This window comes from Drosophila eugracilis, unplaced genomic scaffold (genome assembly GCF_018153835.1).
Source record: "Drosophila eugracilis isolate 14026-0451.02 unplaced genomic scaffold, ASM1815383v1 contig_2154, whole genome shotgun sequence".
NCBI classification, from domain to species: Eukaryota; Metazoa; Arthropoda; class Insecta; order Diptera; family Drosophilidae; genus Drosophila; species Drosophila eugracilis.
This window is the reverse complement of record NW_024573038.1, coordinates 12,958,272-12,978,390: the sequence shown is the minus strand read 5'-3', so window position 1 is coordinate 12,978,390 and position 20,119 is coordinate 12,958,272. Positions and strand designations below refer to the sequence as shown.

The following is a 20,119-nucleotide window of genomic DNA, read 5'->3' as shown; positions in this document are numbered from 1 at the left end:
GTTTAAGCACCGCTGCAGCAGCTGTAACAAAGCCAACAAAAATGCACGGATGTAAAGTCGTTGCCATCAAAATGCTGCAGCTGCAACCGCTGCTGCATGTCTGCCCCTCTGCACCAGGATTGCCCCCTGGATGTTACCCATATTTTCGCTCCCCCCCCAACTGACAATAACAATAGAAACTGAAGTGGCAAAACAATAACTGGCGCGTCGCTTCGGGATTTTCCGGGCATCAACGAGACCGCACACACACACACACACAAATGCCCACAAACACACACACAAAATATGATGCCAACTTATGGAAAATTCTGTGCAAGAACGAAGGTTGGATTGTTAGTTTGGTTTAGCTAATTTAAGTTCTAAGTTTTACTTTGATGTTAATTAAGAAATTAAGAAGTTTTTAAGTGTTAGAAAAACATATTATTTAAGCTTAAGAATATAGTAAAAATATGTTTTCTTCTAGAGAAGAAAGTTACTTTCAAAGGTACAAAAAAGTCTTCTTTTGGGTATCAAAATAGGTCTTAGTTCCCCTTTTTTGTTGCTGAAAAACTCAAACTTAACTCTTAAATTTCTTGCAGTTTCATTTAATTTCTTCTAACTTATTAATATTACCTTACATTTACTCAAATCTAAAGCTTATAAGTACATATTTTACATAACCTTTTCTCTCTTTAATAACCTATGAAACTAACCTCTCTGCTTCGCTGGCCTTTTGTCTATAGGCGCACCATTACCATTTCCATTTTGCAGTCCCGTTCCATTTTGTGGATTTTTCTTTTTCATTTTGCATTTTCATTTTCATCTTCTTTTGGGCTTTGTTTTTCTTTTTGTTTTTTTTTTTTTTTTTTTTGGGGTTTTTCCTGCAGACCTCTTGACAAACTGCAGACATGGCCAATGTGCAATTCGCATCCGCACCGTGGAATCCCCGTACAGTGGAAATTCCAGTAAAGTAATTTTAAATGCCTGGGACACCTTGCTGCACCATTTTCACGTCGCAGTGTTGCGAAAAGCCAATTGCATTTAAATTGCTCGCTAATCAAAGCCTTGCCAAGTCATTTGCATTTTTCGGCCCACCGTACTGGCGCTGGCAATGATGAGGATGATAATGGCGTCCAGCGATTCCATTTCGCTTCATGCCATTGTCCCTGGCAGCTAGCATTGTCCGCTTCTGGTCCCTGGTTTTGGTCCCAGTCCAAGGACCTTCCTCGGCACAGGAGTCTGGAACTCAGAAGCCTCGTCGTCGTCGACAACGTCTGGCCGCAAATCGATGCGCAAATTTTTACAACGCGTTGCGGTTAGCATTCGCTACCTCGGTTTGTCAACTGGAATTGTATTTTTCACTAATAGGGTATGTTAGCTAGGGCATAAGGTTGAATTACTAAGTGATAACTACTAAGTTTTATACTTTAAAAAATATTTAAAAAAATATTTAAACTAATTTCGAAGTTTCCTGAAACTGAAATGGAGTTTTAAGGCAGGTTTATAGGGATTATAGATATAGATACAGATTTTTGTAGGCTTTAGGTTTACATTTTCCAAGTCTACAGAAAAATACTTGACAAAAGCTCTTGCCTGGATTATGTTTTTAATTTATTTTAAAATTTTTTAGGATTTTTAATATAAAGAAAACTAATTTAAATTTGTTTTATTTTTTCCCTTTGAATGTTCCATAAAAGGCATTCCCTTTTTGATGGCTTTATAAACATCCTGAAAAAACATCGCACTAAATATTTTCATTTTTTTAAATGATAAAAACAAGAACAGAATTCGTATTTGTACATATTTTATAGTGCTTTTTGTGAATTGGCCTTTTTGAGGGTGTCAAAGTTTTCGTTTTTGTAAAGCATTTCCACAATATTTCCTTTCCTTTTTTTTATTTTTATTATTTTTTTATTAAAAAATGTTTCTCTTGGTTGCTTTTCGTCTGGGATTCGAGGGTTTTCGACACCGCTACTGCCGCCGTTTGCCGCTGCTTGGGCCATTCATTTTTAATTTTTATTAAAATATTTATGCAAATATTGAACATATGCCTGCCTGCCTGCCTGCCTGCTGTGCCCGAGAGAGACCCCAGCCAGCGGCTTTAATATTGAAATTTCATCTGGTGTGCAAAAATCAAAAGCTATTTAATTAGTTGAAAGTGTGATACTCCCCATCTCCAATCCTCCTTCTGATGGAATGATTTCGGGGTGGTGGCAGCAGTCTCCATCGACACTTGACTGTTAATTAATGCATGAGCTTCGCTCCACGATGCCAGACGACAGTCGATCCCAGTTGCCCAGCTGCCTGTCCGTCAGTTTATAACTAGGGATGTATATTGGAGAATATATTTTGATTAATATATATCGAAATAATTAATTCAAATAATATTTAAACTATGAAGAAAACTGTTTAGCTATGTCGGAAGTAATTCCTTAAAGAGAAAACTTAATTAAAATATTAAAAGAAATCTTTTTTAATTTCACTTTTTAACCAAGAAAGAATCCAATCGAAAAATGCGAAAACGATCAAGGATCTTGTCTTAGCTTAACCTCAGTTCATAGGCTATCGTGATGATATCGATATTTAAGGTGACCATGTAGTCAGCCTACACTCCTATGAAAATGCCTAACGATCAACGATCTTGTCCTAGCTTAAGCTCAGTTCATAGGCTATCGGAAAGATTCCGATAATTAAGGTGACCATGTAGTCAGCCTACACTCCTATGAAAAATTAAATACTTTTCTGTAAATACTACACTAAATACTATACTTTACTCTTATAAAAAATACTTAATCGATATAAATATCGAGTCATAATGTCATCGCTACTTCCTACTGTCCCTGCTGCATGCGCAATTAATTTCATATAAGTTTATTGTCGCCTCTCGACTGCCCCAACCAACCGCCAGCCCCAAACCCCTTAACCCTTACATATTCCTCCCCCCCTCCCCCTACCGACAAATGCAATTGCGGGCAGCACAGGAAGATTTAATGGGACAGAGAGAGAGAGAGAGGGGTGTTGAACTGGAAAGCTGGGTGGGGTGGTAACAAATGGACTTAATTACGTGCGCGGAAATCAAGCATTTTCTACAAATTTACGCTCTGCCACGCCCATGACCGGTTGTGCAATCCACCTCTGTACGCCCCCCCACGAATGCGGTTTACAATTCTCTTTTCTCGCCATTTCGGTTTGTTTGTTTTTCAAATTAATCATACGCCCTGGTCCACGCAGCTGGACGAGCAACGAACCAAACGCGTTAAATGTTGGAAAAATAAATCCGATCGGTTCCGAAATTGATATTCGTGATTGGTGGATTGCGAAGGGAATGACTAAAAGGTAACTTTATTCAAATATATTTTTTTAGAATTTTCCCTTAAAAATATCTTTGCTTAATTCTATGTTTTTCCTTACTAAATTAAGTTAAATTTTAAATATTTCCCACCTTCAGAGTGCTTTTATTTGTATTATTTAAACCTTAAAAATTAATAAAAATAGTTTACTCTTTTGATTACTAATTACTTAGTTTCATACCTTTGGGAATATAAATTTGTGGAACGCAATTCCCTGGCCACTCTCTCTCTCTCCCTCCCACTTGACCCCTGATGTAGGCCTCTGACAGCCACCATCCCACATCCCTTAACATGTATGTGTAGAGTTGTAAATGATCCAGACAACTGCCAATTTGCGCATCAATTGTTGAATAAAACATGATAATCATAATAAACCAGAACGGAATGGGGTGGCCCCCCACAGCATATATATAAAAAACAGGCGTATATATAAAAAAATAAATAAATTGCGAGAAAAATAAAATAGTAGACGTTGGCCAGTGGTCTGGCTCTGAGTTCAGTCGTCATGCATAAATGAAATGCGAATCAAAGCGATACCCAATGACCAAAACCAATCTAGGATGAGGTGCTGTCGGTTTGGTCTGTTACACAAAATCAAGGATCGGTCGTTGGTAGGTGGTGTGTCCTCTGTTAGGTCTCTCTGAACTGCGCAAATAAATAAATGTAATTGAAGGCAATTATTGGCGTTCAATACGAATTAAAGTTGGTCCAAGAGGGCAATGGGGAAGGTGAATACCAAAGTGCTAAAGTATAAATTGGGATTTTCCATGAATTTTGGTTTTTAGCAAATTTCGCAGTTTTTCTTTTTTTTGTTACTGGATATAGAAACTAAATTTAATAATAATATTTAAAATACATAAACTAATGTTAAAAGCATAATTTAAGTTAGGCAAAAACTTTAAAATTAAAAATTCAAATATCCTCTTACTTAATACTGCCAATTTCCAACTTTAAAACAACTTTTTTTGGAACTCACAATCTCTTAGCAAAGTAAATCTTTTAATATTAGCTTGTCAAAAAAGTCTTGCGGTATAAAATTGGTTACAATAATGCGATTCGATGACGCGTTCCCAACGAGATGCCAACTTCATAATGCCCCTCTCATAGAAGCTCGCTTCCCTATTGGCAAAAACCTCGGAGCGTGGCGCATCTTCGACCACCTCTACACCAGAACGAAAACGTTGATACCATCGTTGTGCGGTGGAAATGGAAACTGTATCGGGTCCATAAACTGCACAAATTTTATACGCGGCTTGAGATGCATTTTTGCCTTTATCGTAGTAGTACTGTAAAATATGCCGTATTTTCTCTTTATTTTGCTCCATGATTGCGAAGCTTTAACTCACGAAAGACTTTATGGAAAAGACAGAATCAATCAAACACGTGTTAGCACGTGAAATGATCTTTCCAAAAAGGTATAGTATGACCTGATCCTACGAATAAAACAAGAACTACGCGCTTTCAGCGCCAACTAGCGAAATTGCCGCAAGACTTCTTTGACACCCCAATAATAAGTTAAGAAAGAATTATAGTTCGACTACAGGCTTTTCAAATCGATAAACACTTTCCTTTATTGGCTTTTCCTGCTTAAATTTCAATAAAAACCGGAAATAAAATACACGCGAAACTCATTTTGATAAATAGCTGGGAAAAGTGATATTCCCCTGAAGCACACACACACCCTTTTTCACCAATACACAGACACTAACTCACACACACCCACCTACACTTACTTTTACACAAGGCAAATGGCCATATCTCTTACTATTAAACCTCTCACCTACCAACTTTCACCCGGTCTGCATCTATAATTTGAAAAGCAAACTCATAAATATTCAAAAAAGAAAAAGGCGGCAACGTCCATTCTCGCATTATTGTTGTTTGCTATGTATGTGTGTGTGGGTGTGTGTGTGTGTTTTATATGATTCGCCCACTACAAGCACGGACATTGGAGGCGGAGAGAGCAGCCACGCCCATCCAAAAATGCGATTTTCTTTTTAATATAACCAAAGATGCTGAAAAGAAGGGAATGGAAAATTTGTGGATTTACACGGGAATTTATTTTTGGTACCCGGAAAAGGAAATAACTTTGGGTTAATGCAAATTTCAGGTTGAAAATTTCTTAAAAAATAGTAATAAATGCTTAAATATTATTGTTTTTAAAGATTTTAATCTTTTTGAATAAAAATTTACTTTTTATTTCACTTTAAATTCAAAATAATTTTTAATTAATGCCAATATTAATCTTAATAAATCTTTATTATATTCAAAATTATATATTAAATTTCTCTCAGTGCCCAAAAGATGACGAGAGTCATTGTCTGTGAGTGTGTGTGTGTGTTCGGGTGAGTGAGTGTTTATGTGTGTGCTTGGCTTTTTGAAAAGTCCGAACCATAAAATTGAATAAACCGCATTGAAGGACATTATTTTTTATTAACTGCAGGATAACCCTCTGAGCGTGGAGGGTCCTGCGGAGTGCTAAACCAAAAATCCCGAGCAGGTTGTCCTTACGGTCATCCGCCTTTGATCCCCTGGCCCCAAATGTCCTGGCCCCCTCTGTCATGTCCTGTGCTTTTGACCGACGTTTGTCAAATAGTCTTTTGCAATTTACACACTCAAAAACTTTTCGTGCCACAGTGGCGGGGGCAAGGGGTTATGTTGCGCTGCAAGATTCCCAATTGGGGGGGGGTTACCATTGGAGATGGCAGGGGCAAGGTGGTATTGGGGATAAAGCTAAAGATATTTTAATATTAAGTCACTAAAAGTCACTAAAAGGAACAAGAAAATAGTTAAAATTCCTTCTAAGTTAATAAATTGGAAGTAAATTTAAACCAATTTTTACTGAGGATATAAATTGTATTTTAAGTAATTAAAATAATATATTTAACTCAATTTCTTTGCTTTATTATTTAAACTAAATGACTCCACCAATCGCGTTCTGAATGTCCCCTGAAAATCAGTCACGCTGTCATCTCCCATTTTTTGCTGCCCACTTTTGGGGATATATCAGAATTGGGTGCAGCGTTTGTTGGTTATGGGACCCCCAGACCTATGTCCTTTGTGAGTGTCCCTCTTGGCGAAGTGTGTTTGTGTGTGTGTGTGTGTGTATGCACTTGCCTTTCAAGCACCTTATTTATAAGCACTTTTAATGGAGTTGGCTTACGGAATACGTACGAGAGTATGAGTATGCGAAGCCTGGCAGCATATTTCTTGTCTGTGTTCATCCTTCTCTGTCTCTCTGTGTGTTTGTGTGTGTGCTTCAAAATCTGATTACGATTTTTATATGACACTTTGATATGATTTATTTGGTCATTCAGCTTTTCAAAGGCAGGCCTCCAAGCCGAGGCATTGCCTTTAACCCCACAATGGCCACGCCTCGCCGAAAGGGTGTCAATGGCTTTTGAAATATCTGCAGAGGATTTCATTTTTGTTTTTCCCCCACGAAGAGCCAAAAAAAAAAAAAAGAGAATTTTGAGGAGGAAAAATAGCCTTTGGATAGGCGAAAACTATTTACTCTTTTGGGTCTTACAAAAATGTTTTAATATAAAATTTTTCATTAAATTTAAACAGATTTTTCTTTGATCAAAAAGTAGAAAAAAACTTTCTTAAGAAATTTTTACCAGCTCTATAGATTTCTTAACATTTTTGAGCCTAGTAAAAGTGTTAAAAAGTTATTGAAATTCGTAGGCTAAATAAATATTTTTATCTTTCTCCCAATTAATAGCTAATCATGCCCCTTGAAAGGGTATAAAAAGAAATAATAAAAGGGATCCAGACTGAAGGACCAGCTTCCTACTTGTGCTTATGGCCGGATAATGTGAGGCTTCAGCCAAGTTATTTGCAAGTGCCCATTGCTGTTGTTGTTGTTGTTGTTGACCCAGGGGTGGGGGTGTTAACGGGGAACAGGGGCTAAGAAGCAGGAGGCTGAGCAGGACCTCCTGTAATTGATGACCTTCGCGATACGTTGTCGTCATCCGTAGATCCTTTTTTTTGGCTCTTGCCTGGGGCTCCTTTTCGTTTGTTGGTTGTTATTTTTATGGCAGGGCACTAAAAATTTTCTTTTTTAAATTGAATTTAATGAAAGGCGTGAGCAAAGAGTAGGAAAAAGAGTAGGTTGGAAAAGCCCACGGGTGCAGCATATTCAAATGGCATTTTCAAATAAATACGGTCGCGCCGGCCAAAGGGATTCCCTTAATCGTTTGCCATAAAAAATAATACCCAACTAAATTTACTTTTACGATTTTTTGTATTAATGAATTATTGATATAAACTTCTAATAAAACGATTTAAAAAATATGCTAGATCGAAGGGAGAGAAGATTTATAACTTACAATAACTTTTAGGCCATAAAGTTGTAAGGAGAAATTATTTAAATAATTTTTTTTTCCATTTATATATACTTTTTAAGAATAATATTAATATATAAGATTTTCTGAGATTTTAATTTCTCCTCTAAAATTTTCCCTAAAGAAAGAAATTTCAAAGAAATTGCAAATGGGAAAGTCTTCGAAAAACCTCTCACGACCTTTTCCGCAATAAATTCTATTGTATAAGAGAGCAACGGAAAAAAAGCAAATGAATAAAAATAAATAAAAAATAAATCGCTCGATGCAAAGTCCAAGTGCTTATCCTGGCCGTTTTTATGGGCTCGTTCCAAACTTTGTTTGCCGTTTGCTATATATATTTTTATGGCATAAAAAGATTTGCCACCCCACCTCTCTGTCCACTGTTCCCTGCATCGTTATAATAATTATTGCAGGTATTAAGTCAAGTAGCCGCAAAGTGCCCACAGTAACCCCTGGCTAACCCAATCCGCCCTTTCAAACGAGGCCCCTGTCCATGGCTCCCTTTTTTTTTTTGGTTTGTGGTCACTTTTTCATTGCTCTCTTTTTTCCAGGGCTTTGCATAACAATAATTTCTCTTTCCCATGGCGATACAGTAAAGCTTTCTAAGGTGGAACTAGCATTTACAGAATAAAATTTGATTTAGATCTTTAAAGAAGGAAAACTCTTTTGAGAGGTAACAAAAAACTTTGGAAAATGTTTATTTTTTATTTTATATTAAATTTTAAGTACTTTTTTTAAAAATATAAAATTAAAAATTCAACATTCTTTTAATTTTTTTGCTTTTCAATGTTTTTTTCCTTTAAAATGCTGGAAAATAAATATAAAATCGAAATAAAAACCAATCTTAATTTCACTAAAAACCAAAAATATTCCACAAAAATATACCAAAAAAATACAAAAAACTTCTACACTTTGATATATAAAGTTTATTTATAGAAGCTTCACTGTTCTTGTTCGAATATATACTATATATATATGTGGCTAGAAACCGCAGCGATTTTCGCGCAACGCGGTTTTTTCCGGCTCACGTTCATCACCAGGGGACAAAACTAAATTGTGTTTAATTAATTTTTTGTTGCATAATTTCGGGGATTTTAGTTTTACGCCGCTGCAAAATGGCAAAAATACCAAACGCTTTGTGGTCGTCGCTGCTCTGCATCAGTGGAAGCAACAACTGCACCGCACACGTGAACCATTAACAGTTGGCTTACAGAGGGCCGTTATTAAACTTCTGTGTCATAATATTTGTTATATTCTATACTCTTTAAGCCACCCTCGTTATATATTTTTTTTAATTCAATGCCTACCACCGAATGCGACACATTTTTCTTGTGGAAAACTTTACCTCATAGGTGGCGTTGTTGTGTAAGTTTTCTTTAATAAAATTTTAGTCACTCTTCTTGACTCTGCACTCGTTTTGTGGCCATGTGACACGCACACGAACACACACACCGATGCAGAAACCAACACACATAGGCAGGCACACACTCATACACCCATACAAATGCAGACAAATATCTTGCAATGTTGGCGGCGGCTGCAGACTGTCATTTGTTTTGCTTGTGTAAACTTTAATTAAATTCCAAAAAGACGACGACAGCCGCAGATGGTGCAGGAGTTTCCTTTCCCTTACCCTTTCCCTTCCCCTTCTCTTGTTTCTCCTTTCCCTTCTCCTGTTTCCCCTTCCCCTTCCCCTTCCATTCTATCCCACTAGGCCCACATTGCATTGCAATTCAGACTGCCGATTGCCATAATTATGGGAACTGAAGTGACCAGCTTCGACTTTGTATTGGCACGCAAATTTCATCATAAAAGGTTTTGCTTAAATAAGAACTTTAAAAACCTAAAAACTATTCCCAAAAAATCCATGGGTGTGGAATTTTTATTCTGCATATTTCTTGGTAACATTTCCTTTTTAAAATGTTTAAAAGAAAATGCAAAACTTCCATTAAATTAGGGGCATATAAGCAGTATAAAATATAGTTTTTCTCAGTGCAAAGTCTCACATTGAAAATGAAACCCTATTAGGAACCCTACCATATAGCCACCATCTGCCACTCCTGTCAAGCCGAGTTAACAGTATTACAGCCATGGTCGATGGCAATGCCCGTAAAGTTCTTAAGATTTTGTGATAATAAAAAGTGATTTACTTCAACGGAATAAAAATATATGAAACCAATATTTTAAACTAACAACATTAGAAAGAAAGGTTTTGAAAATAAGCTTAATATTAGTTTGTCAAAAAAGTCTTGCGGTATTTTCGCTAGTTGGCGCTGAAAGCGCATAGTTCTTGTTTTATTCGTCGCATCAGGTCATACTCTACCTTTTTGGAAAGCTCATTTCACGCGCTAACACGTGTTTGATTGATTGTCTTTTCTTTTAAGTCGTTCGTGAGTTACAGCGTCGCAACCATGGAGCAAAATAAAGAGAAAATGCGGCATATTTTACAGTACAACTACGATAAAGGCAAAAATGCATCTCAAGCCGCCAATAAAGTTTGTGCAGTTTATGGACCCCATACAGTTTCCATTTCCCCCGCACAACGATGGTATCAACGTTTTCGTTCTGGTGTAGAGGTGGTCGAAGATGCGCCACGCTCCGAGTTTTTGCCGAAAGGGGAAACGAGCTTCTATGAGAGGGGCATTATGAAGTTGGCATCTCGTGGGGAACGCGTCAACGAACAAAACGGCGCATATTTGACTTGAATCGCATTATTGTAACCAATTTTATACCGCTAGACTTTTTTGACAAACTAATATGTTAAATAAATAATCTTATGAGCTAAGCTAATAAATTTCCAAATAAAATTTAAACAAATTTGAACTCTTTTTTAATGAATTGAACCGTTCAGTCCATAAAATTGACTCAATTTTCCCTATAACTTTCAATCTGTGCGCTCTTTTAACTCTTCTAAAAAGTGTCCTCCTCTAAAAGAGTCCTCCGAATTGCAGCATAAACTGACCTGCAATTGTCAGTCTGAGAAGTGTGACACTCACTTAGTCCAGTTTTGGAATTCCCGTTTTAAAAGTTAATTTTTAACTTATTTTATGCCAAAAGTATGCTACGTATTTGGAGCAAAGCCAGTTACTCTATATATTAAAATATTTATAAACTCTGTCTAGAAAATGCAGCTTCATGAAATCCCAAACTAATTACTGCCCTTAAAAATCTCAGCTGAAAACCCTATTCAGAAATCCTTTTAAATACACTTTTTTTTTTTGCCTTTACTGTTGCGTTAATAAAGTGTTGGACAAAGGACAAAAAGTTTGCTTCCTGGCTAGACATAATTTTAGGGGCCCTTTGTGTGTGTGTGTGTGTGTGTGTTGGATGCCAACCCACACCTATATTGCCAAAGAGAGAGCGGAAGAAAGACCACTGGCAGCTGGTGGCAACCCTGGAAAACATTGTCCAGCACACAACCCAAATGTAATTTGTCCAGAAAGAAACGGAAAATGCGACAAAAGGGCGAAAACTTGTTGGTCTGTGTTGTCCAGCAACAACAACAACCACAACAACAAGAGAAATTCTGTGACTGGAGGTCATTTCTGTGCATAGTTCATTACGATTGAACTACCACAAAGGTGGGGTGCCTTGTTCCCCAGAAAACATGTGAGAGGAGGGAAAAGGTAGCTCTAGCAGATGGGGGAACGAGACGGAGGCTGACAATGCGACTGGGCAAGGCAAAAACTTTCCATTTTAGCTTTATTTTTTATTTGAATCTTCCAGAAAGATATTTTCTATCTAATGCTCTGCCGCCACTCTTTGGCTAGAAAATAAAATTTAATTTATTTTAATTTAGTTATTAATTTACAGAAATCTTTGCTTTTTTTTTAATAAATTTATTTAAAAATGCTTAAAGATTTCTTTAACATTAAACCAAAAAACAAAATGATTACAAATTTATCTTATCTTAATACTTACTTTATACTCTTTTTCCTAGCCATCTCGTTTCACCTTCTCCTTGTTGCCTGCTCCTTGTTGGCCAAATGTCATAAAGTTGCTACTTCAAACAGTCACGCCCACTATTTCCCCCACACCCCTCCTCCCTTGCTTTACCAAACCCCAAATCCAATGACCAGTATTCTCTGTCAACCTGATTAGTTTGCCTGCCAAATAAGGTGAGGGTAAGGGTGGGTGGCTACAGCTTCTGATGCTTCTGATGCTCCTGTTGCTTCTGCGTTGCCCATTGTCCTCGGCGACTTTTCTTTTGGGCCATAAACTTTAAACTTGGTAATGCTGGCTAAGGTCGACTGTGGTGATTCCACTTCCTGGCAGCCACACAATGCCCAGACTATGCCCATTACCCTCCCTTTAAGTTGAGAGGGGGCTTTCCCTTGGCTGTCGGTGCGACCATTTTGACCGTTAAATGTTGACATTTGTGCATTTCATTGTGTATGACCTCTTGGTGTGCACAACAGCTGCGGAAATGGTACACAAGGAGAAGGAAGTCTATAATATATATATCTTAAATCTGTGATCATAAACTAAATATAGATAATTAGTATAAGAAAAACTATTTAATAAACTCTTAAACTATCTTAAAGTACGAAAAAACAGCTCAAATCTTTGTTCTTAAACCGATAACCAACTTAAAGACGTTAACTTACCTAATTTTTCTCAGTGTTCCGGACTGTATCTTAGCTGGAACAGCTAAGGAAGATGCAGAAGGAGCAGAAGTCTGAATGCGGGATGCTTCTTGCCCACTATTGTCGTCGCTTGTCTACTCATAAACTAAATGTAAATTCCACCCCTCGGCGCCAACGTGCCACCACTTTTATTGCAGTGTTTCGCTGTCACAGCGAAGAAGATATGTTGCCCCTTTAACCCACCGTTGCCCCCCAGATCTAGAACCTTGACTCTATGTGTGTGTGTGTCTGGCTGTTAGCATTGTTCTCGTTGTTGTTTTTGTTGTTGCTGTTTCTGCCAACAGGCTGCAGTGCAGCAGTGAACAGCAGCACGACTCCTCTAACTTCATTGTCCCTCTGTCTCGTATGTCCAACTAACCCCTACTGTCTGATTGTCTGGTTCGGATGCAGTGGCCATGATATTTGAATTTATAAATCTATAAAACTCCAGAGAAAGAGAGGGGGCGGGGGGAAGGATGTGCCAGGATGTGTGTGCATGGTGCTGAATTAGAAGGAAATGAGAATACGTTTTGTTCAAATGGAACTGGTTCAAAGCGAGGACACCCCAGGGAACTGTTAAACACTTAAAGCCGAACAAAGAGATTCAATAAGCCAGTCAGCCAGTTTAGAAGCGGAAAAAACCCCGAGATGGGTGTGAAAAACTGGTAAAGGGGAAATTATATACAAATATCTAATTAAGTTGGTTGTGGAAAATGAAAGTTAATAAAGGAAATAGTGATTGGTTTTGGTTGCGAAAATGAATAGAAATTGGGTTTAATTTAAGTTAATATTCCTGTTTTTGCAAGTTTAGTAAGTTTAGTGAGGACTTTTCAGTCAGAACTGCTATCATAGCCACTAATTAACCATTTAAGACTTAACTTAACTTAACTTTCTCATTTCAATCATTTTTATTAATAATTCTTACTTCCAATATCTACCAATATCTCCCTCCATTTCATCACTTTATTTTCAGTTTCAAAATCTAAAAACTAACAGAAATCCAGCTGGCTAACAAAGTTCTTGTCAAAGCTTGCCATAAATCTAAATTATTCTTGATATCATTGACTACTTCACTGTATCAATAAATCCATAAGACATGGAATAAACATATTCCATTCACTTGCATCATGTCATTATGTCGCATTACCATATATCTATATAATATTTATCTATATCATTCCCAGGGATTTTCCCGCTGCAGTCATTGTCTGTCCACCAACTACTTTACAGCTGTCAGATTACGAGGGGCGGGGTTTTTGGGGTTAGAAGGACTTTACACCCCTTGAAGTCCCTTTGGCCGCAACCCTTGAACCTTGTCTATTCACTTTCTAATGGGCCACGTTGACGTTTTTAGACTGCCACAATATATATATATATTATATGTTTGTTTGAGGGTTTTGTATGGTGCATATGTCTAAGCTCTAAGCTGATGGTCTGGTCTCTCCTTAGCCCCCTTCTTGGTCGTCGCCCCTTTCGCAATTGTCATCATGCAATTGTGGAAGTGCAGAAGTGAAGTCCCCATTCAGCCCCTCCTTCCGTTGTGTGCATAAAAATCTGCAACTTGTTACATATTTCTTACTGTTGTAGATATTCTCGACTAGCTGTTGTGGAGTTACAAAAATATTAGGCAAAAATTTAAAGGAAAAATAAGCTTCTGTTTTCTACAAAGATTTCTTAACTTAAATAAGAACTTTTAGGACTGAATTTTAGATGGTTTTAGGCTTAGCATTCAAGGCTTCTTAACTCTTTGAAGTCTTAAAAATAGTTTTAAATATTTTTCAACCTAAATTTATCGTCAAATTATTGAATATGAAAATGGAAACACAATTTCTATTTAGACTTTTCTAATACCTTGCATTTTTCCAGTGTTAGAACAACTCTGCCATCTCCCCTCTGCCTTTGCCATATAATTTGCATTGTCGTGTCCATTTTGAGGCTTAGCATACGTCGCGTATAAATTGCATAATTTATGTGAATTATGCCGCATAACCTCGTTGGTCCCCCGCCCTCTTTAACCCCATAGATCCCATCAATTGCACTGTTGTTTAGCCTTTGGGGGTGCAATGAACTTGCAAAGTGGCCTTGTCCAGGACATTGGCATGTCCTTCAATCCCTGTCTCTCTCTCTGTATCCCACTCTCTGGAACTTAATTGTGACAATTGTCAAAACACTTCCTGGTTCGTCCTTCTGCTGTGGCACAAATCCAATTAGTTGGCTTAGTCCGTGACACAATCACTCACTCGCTCCACTCACTCAATAATTTAGCAAGGACTTGGTAAAGGCAAGGACGTAAGGTGGCTGCCAGCTTGCTTCCACCTTTTTTGCGAGTCATTTGGCGAGCAAAACGATTCGTGTTGTTTCAATCAATGATGCCAATCAAAATGAGACCGATTTTTATGCCACAGAGTTTGAACTCTTCTAACTGCTGAAAAAGGTAGAAAAAAAAGAAGGGGGGAAAAGGCAAGCTGGAAAATGGCAAACTGTATATGTAAATATATTTATTATTCGATTGTGATTCAGAATGTGTTTGGTGCCTTAGGCATATGGGAAATATATCAAAAAATGTTAGTACTAAGTACTATATATTCCTTAGATATTTTGGGTTGGTTTAAATCTAAATATTTGGCTAACTTTCCCGCCTCTCTTAACATTATTTTGATAATTATTCTCCCCATCCAATACAAAAACCAAAAACCTTAAATTCAAATACAAATCAAATTAAAAACTTTAAAAACCCATTGTCTTATTCATAAAATGCCTGCCCAGAGCCACAACAACAAAGCTCAATTACTCGTCTAACTAACTCCTAATCCTTGGACTTCTTAATGTTACCACTCTGCAGGCCCTTAGAAGATCAAGCTCTATGATTTATATGCAATTTTGTGGCAAATGTTTGGTGTATCCCTGGTCTAGGGCTAAATCACATTTGCTTGGTCTGGTTTGGCCTGGAGTTTTTGGGTTTCTTGCAGCAGTAGCTAGTCATTAAGCTAACAACGCTGCGTATGCGTAATAAATAATTGAAATTTCCGCCCAGAGGCAAAGGTTAACCGGTGTGGGAAAGGGATGAGGGACAGCTAGTGGGTCGAGGGGGGAGAGAAGAGAAAACGACTAAGACATTGAGAAAGAGAGTTGTGTGTGTTTTTAGCTTTTGGGCAAAGTGAGCGCACCAAAGCGAAAATGAAAATAATTTTCATTGCGACTTGCGACAGGGAAAGAGAGAGAGAGAGGGCAAAGCTGGGTGTAATGAACACACTTTTCGCATTTAAGCTGGCTGCAGTAGAACGCTAATGGGACAACAACAACAACAAAAACAACAACAACTACAAGACAGCAACTGTTGCTACTGCGCTATCCTCACATTTTTAATTCCTTGGCACATTTGTGTAACGTGACATGAAATCCATTTGATGTCGCCGTCATCTTTCTTCCCAGCTAGCTCTGCCTCTACCGCTGCTCTCTCTCTGTCTCTCTCTATCTATCTCTTTCCTTTCGGCAATTGCCATCTCTTTCGTTTTGGTCCTGCACTTGTTAACAAACAAACACGCTTTTCTACTTTTTATTGCTAATTTTTATTTTATTTCCTTTTTTTTTTGTATCTCTGCAGTGTAAAATGGCAGGAGGGGTGGTGAATACACAGAAAAAAATTAAAATTATATTATAAAATAATTAAAAAGTACTTTCTTCTATTAAATTTTTAAATTTTACTTTAATTTTCAGATTTTATAATACTTAATTTACCTCATTAAGTGATGTTTCTTCAAGATTCCGCCATCAAGGTAAGTGCCTTGCCTTTCAACATCTACAACGTTATTTCTCTCACTGTAGCAGTGGAAAATTACAGCGCGGGAAAGGCGGGGAAATATATACGTTGGTAACAGCGGAGCATTTTAACGCGATAACTCCCCTGGCAGTTGAGCTCATAAATTTATAAATGAGCCAGCGACTGTAAAATGCGAAACGAGCCGCGACGACACTGAAACTCGGTTGGAAAAACCAGTGGAAAATAGGGAAAGGTCCGGGGGGAGATTTCCTTGAAAAGCACTCATCATTTCGTTGTTTTTTTTCATTTATTTTGACAGAAATTTGAGATGAGTGAAGGGTATCAAGGCGGTGTCCTGCTGTTTGTTTAGGACGAATATTGACAAATTTTTGGGAAAAACTTTAAGGATTTTTATTGCTTAATAATATTAAGGGATGTATGTAAGAAGGGTTAAAAAAGGATTGAAAACCTCTTTGAGGAAATAATTTAATAATAATTTTACAGTAAGAATATCTTTTATATTTTAAAAAGTTAAAGGAAAAAGCTAGAAGATCTCTAATTTAGGAAAATTTTTTTGGTTTAACTTTTAAAATGATTTTTCTGATTATTCTTTAGTGATAAACTTTAAGTATTATTTTCTTTTTTTCTCTACAAAAATCATAGAGTTTATAATAGCAGAAACTATTAATTTATACACCCACTTTTTGGTTTCTTATTAATACCAAATATCTTAAAGCTTTTTGATTTACTTAAAAGCCAACAAAATCCATTAAAAACGACATCTTTAAGGAACTATCTTCAAGAGTATTTCCCTGTTTGCTTGTGTTAATTTGCAATCATTTCCCTTGTTGCTTTTGCTTTTATTTATTTGTATAACTTTTGTCATTCATAATTATTTGGGCTGTTTGTTTGTTTGACTTGATGTTGGTCCCTGACATCGAAACATCGGAAACGGAAACAAATGAAGTATCAGACGGGGAAATGTGTTTGCTTTACGAAAATTGACTGACTGAGTGCTAAAAAGCATTCGTAGCTACTTTTAATATTTCATTCGAAGCTCATGAATTTGTATTTTGTATTTCAAAGAGGGGCCCAGAAAATATGCATTTACGCTTTTATGAGCCTTCAAGGAGAAGGCTGATGAGTAGGGGGCATGGCATGCCCCCCAATTATTGTCCATTTGGGCATGCTACCATTTGTTTATGATTTTCTATGCCATGATTAAATTAAAATTTCTTTATTGGCCACCCCCTAACCTGCTATCCTGCTGCGCTTGGCTGGGTTTTCTTTGTACATTTCTGGTTTTGCTGGCTATTTTTCGGGGGGCGGAGTTGGCCCAGCCCGAATGCAATTAGCAAAGTTTAATGTGGAAATATTGCCATGAAGCCAATAAAATTGAGAGTGCGGTCAAGCGGCATGATTGGATTTCCACGAGTTTAGCTAGCAATAGTAGTTAACGTTTTTCCAGCCTTGTAAACTTTCATGCGGTTTTTCATCATAATTTCAATAGCCATCCGGCAATGAATTTTGTTTATCAATTTTATTAAAGAGTTTTAAGTCAATGCACAAATATTATATAATCTAAAATTTTTGGTTTGGAATTTTAGGAAAATGTTTAGAAAATTAGAAATATTTTCTCATATTCTTTTTGGTATTTTTAAACACATTTTAGCCTTTTTAGATTACAAATTTATAAATCTTTAAGGCAAAAACAGAATAAAAGATTGTTTAAAAAAAAACAAACAAAATTTAAAGTCAAAACTTGACGTTTGACTTTTCACAATTTCCTTAAACCACAAGTGAATATTTCCTAGCAATTTGTTAAATATTTCCAAGATTAGTTTGTGGTTTTAGCTGTTACAAAAACCGCAAGATGACTGTTATTTAACAATTTTCTAAGGATTTTTTTTATTCTTTGTTTAACTTTAAGCTAATCGACTGTATGTGTATACAATCAGGTTAAGTGATTAATTTATAAATATTAAATTAATAAAGGCAAGAGGAGAAGGTATAGTTTGCAGCATAAACCAAATTTGGTCAAATGACTAAAACTTTAGGCCAAGAGCAAAAAAATGCACCATAAAAAGACCCAAAAAAAAGACCCGTCTAGACAAATTTAACTTAATAGTAGAGCACTTAACCCCAGCTAACCCCTAAAATACAATTTTGCATATGTGTGCTTTGTGCGATTTGACCCCGAATGTTGGCTGAATAATTGACATTTTGACATTTATAAACATATTTTAAATAAACTTCAATCAATGTTCTCAGACATGGCCAACCAAATTGGCCCAAAGCAATGCAAATGATAGACTCGCCGAAAAAGCTGGGGCAAAATAAAACAAAGCCAAGGCAAAGCAGGCCAAAATGGAAAAACAAAAGGAGGGAAAATCACAGAGAGAAAAAATAAAAGTGTTCGGAAGGGGGGTGGGGGGTGAGCTGGGGGTAAGCCTTAAAAGTCAATTTGCCGCAGGCATTGCTAACAAAACATGAAGCGCGACGGCCAACACAGCAGACAATGCATATAAAAAAGGTGCCGAAATTTCCACAAACACACGGGCATCATCGAATTTCCATATCCAAAAAAAAAAAACAAAACAAAAATGAATGGTGGAGTCGAAAAATTTCACGCAGCTTAAAAACCGCACTCACGCACAAAATATTTTTATTTACCTTTCTCGTTTTTGGGGGCGGGAGGCAGGCTGTTTGGTTGGGCAAACAATAAACCACCCGATTCTCCAGTTACGGCTAAAAAGTATCTCCGACGATCCCTTGGCAAGAAATCGGGCACTAAAAGCGCCTTATTTACGACGTTTACATGCAATATTTACACGAAATCTCTTACAATAACAGTTATGCCTGGCAATGAGCACCTTCACTCCTTCGTCTTTATCCTGGAGAAGCAACTCCAACCCTGGACCCTCACAAAAAAGGCATCCACTCAATTGTTATTACTGCGATTGGTTTACTTTGCATTCCCCACACCCGCTTTTAATTTTATTAATTTGTCAAATAAAATAATGTGAATCGAATAGCCAGGTTTGCGAAATTGCGAAATTGATCACTTCAGGCGGCTTAATAATCTAATTCGATTTGAGTGGAAGTTAAATATTGCCTAAAGAAGTGTCAGAAAACATGAAGTTGTTGGATTTGATTTATTTAGGCAGAATTAGTTACTTTAAATATTTAAAAGTAAGTCTTGAAGATAATTAAAAACAAACTTAAAAGCCAAAACAATTTTGAATAATCAAAATTAAACAAGATTTTGCAATATTGATTTTTACACATTATAATTTTTATACTAATAACACATTTTCACATATGTAAATAAATATACTACTTAAGCTCACGTTTATATTATATTATTTATACATTTTTATTTACTTTTTAATTTATTTTAAATTATTTAATAAACTGTTCAAATTGAATTCATCCGATCTTCGTCACGTCGTTTTTGCTTCGCTTGAGCACGACTTCTCTTCGTCAGATCTTCACGAATGCTCCCCTTCGTTCCTCGTGTTCTCGTGTCATCGTTGCTGCTCTCTTCGTTCCCTTCGTTTTTTTTTTCGTAACAATCGTCACTGTGGTTTACACTTCTTTCGCTTTTTCATTCGCGACGTTTTTGCTCGGCTTGATCTTCACGAATGCTCCCCTTCGATCCTCGTGTCACCGTTGCTTCTCTCGTCGTTTTCTACTTCTTTCGCTGAACCTCTCATTTTCGTTTTCATCTTCTCCTTCAAATTCTTACTTCTATCGCGAGTTGTTCACTCGTAGATGCTCAAACTTTTCGCTGTCTTTTTACTTTTTTCGCCTGCTGATTACTCGTCGTCGCTTTGATCTCCTCCTTCGTCTTTTTCTTCGTTCGCAAGATGGGTCAGTCGTGCTTAGCTTTTATTGACATCTCTTCGTTCTGTGTTTTTCGTTGGCTAGGGATTTTGTATGTTTTTCGAAGTGGAATGTGGTATTTAAGCACAACAATTTGTGTGTTAAAAAACTATAGCAATTATGAATTAACTCAATAATGTAAATATTTTGTTATTCACACACCATTACTATTTA

General features: G+C 36.8%; 1 long non-coding RNA gene across 1 annotated transcript in view; it reads left to right on the top strand.

Annotated features, from left to right (window-relative positions):
* The window catches only part of LOC108118202, a 143,968-nt gene that overhangs the window by 49,254 nt on the left and 74,595 nt on the right, over positions 1–20,119 (top strand). The window contains exon 2 of the long non-coding RNA XR_001772920.2: positions 16,018–16,076. This is a non-coding gene — a long non-coding RNA (uncharacterized LOC108118202). The remainder of the gene's footprint in view (positions 1–16,017; positions 16,077–20,119) is intronic.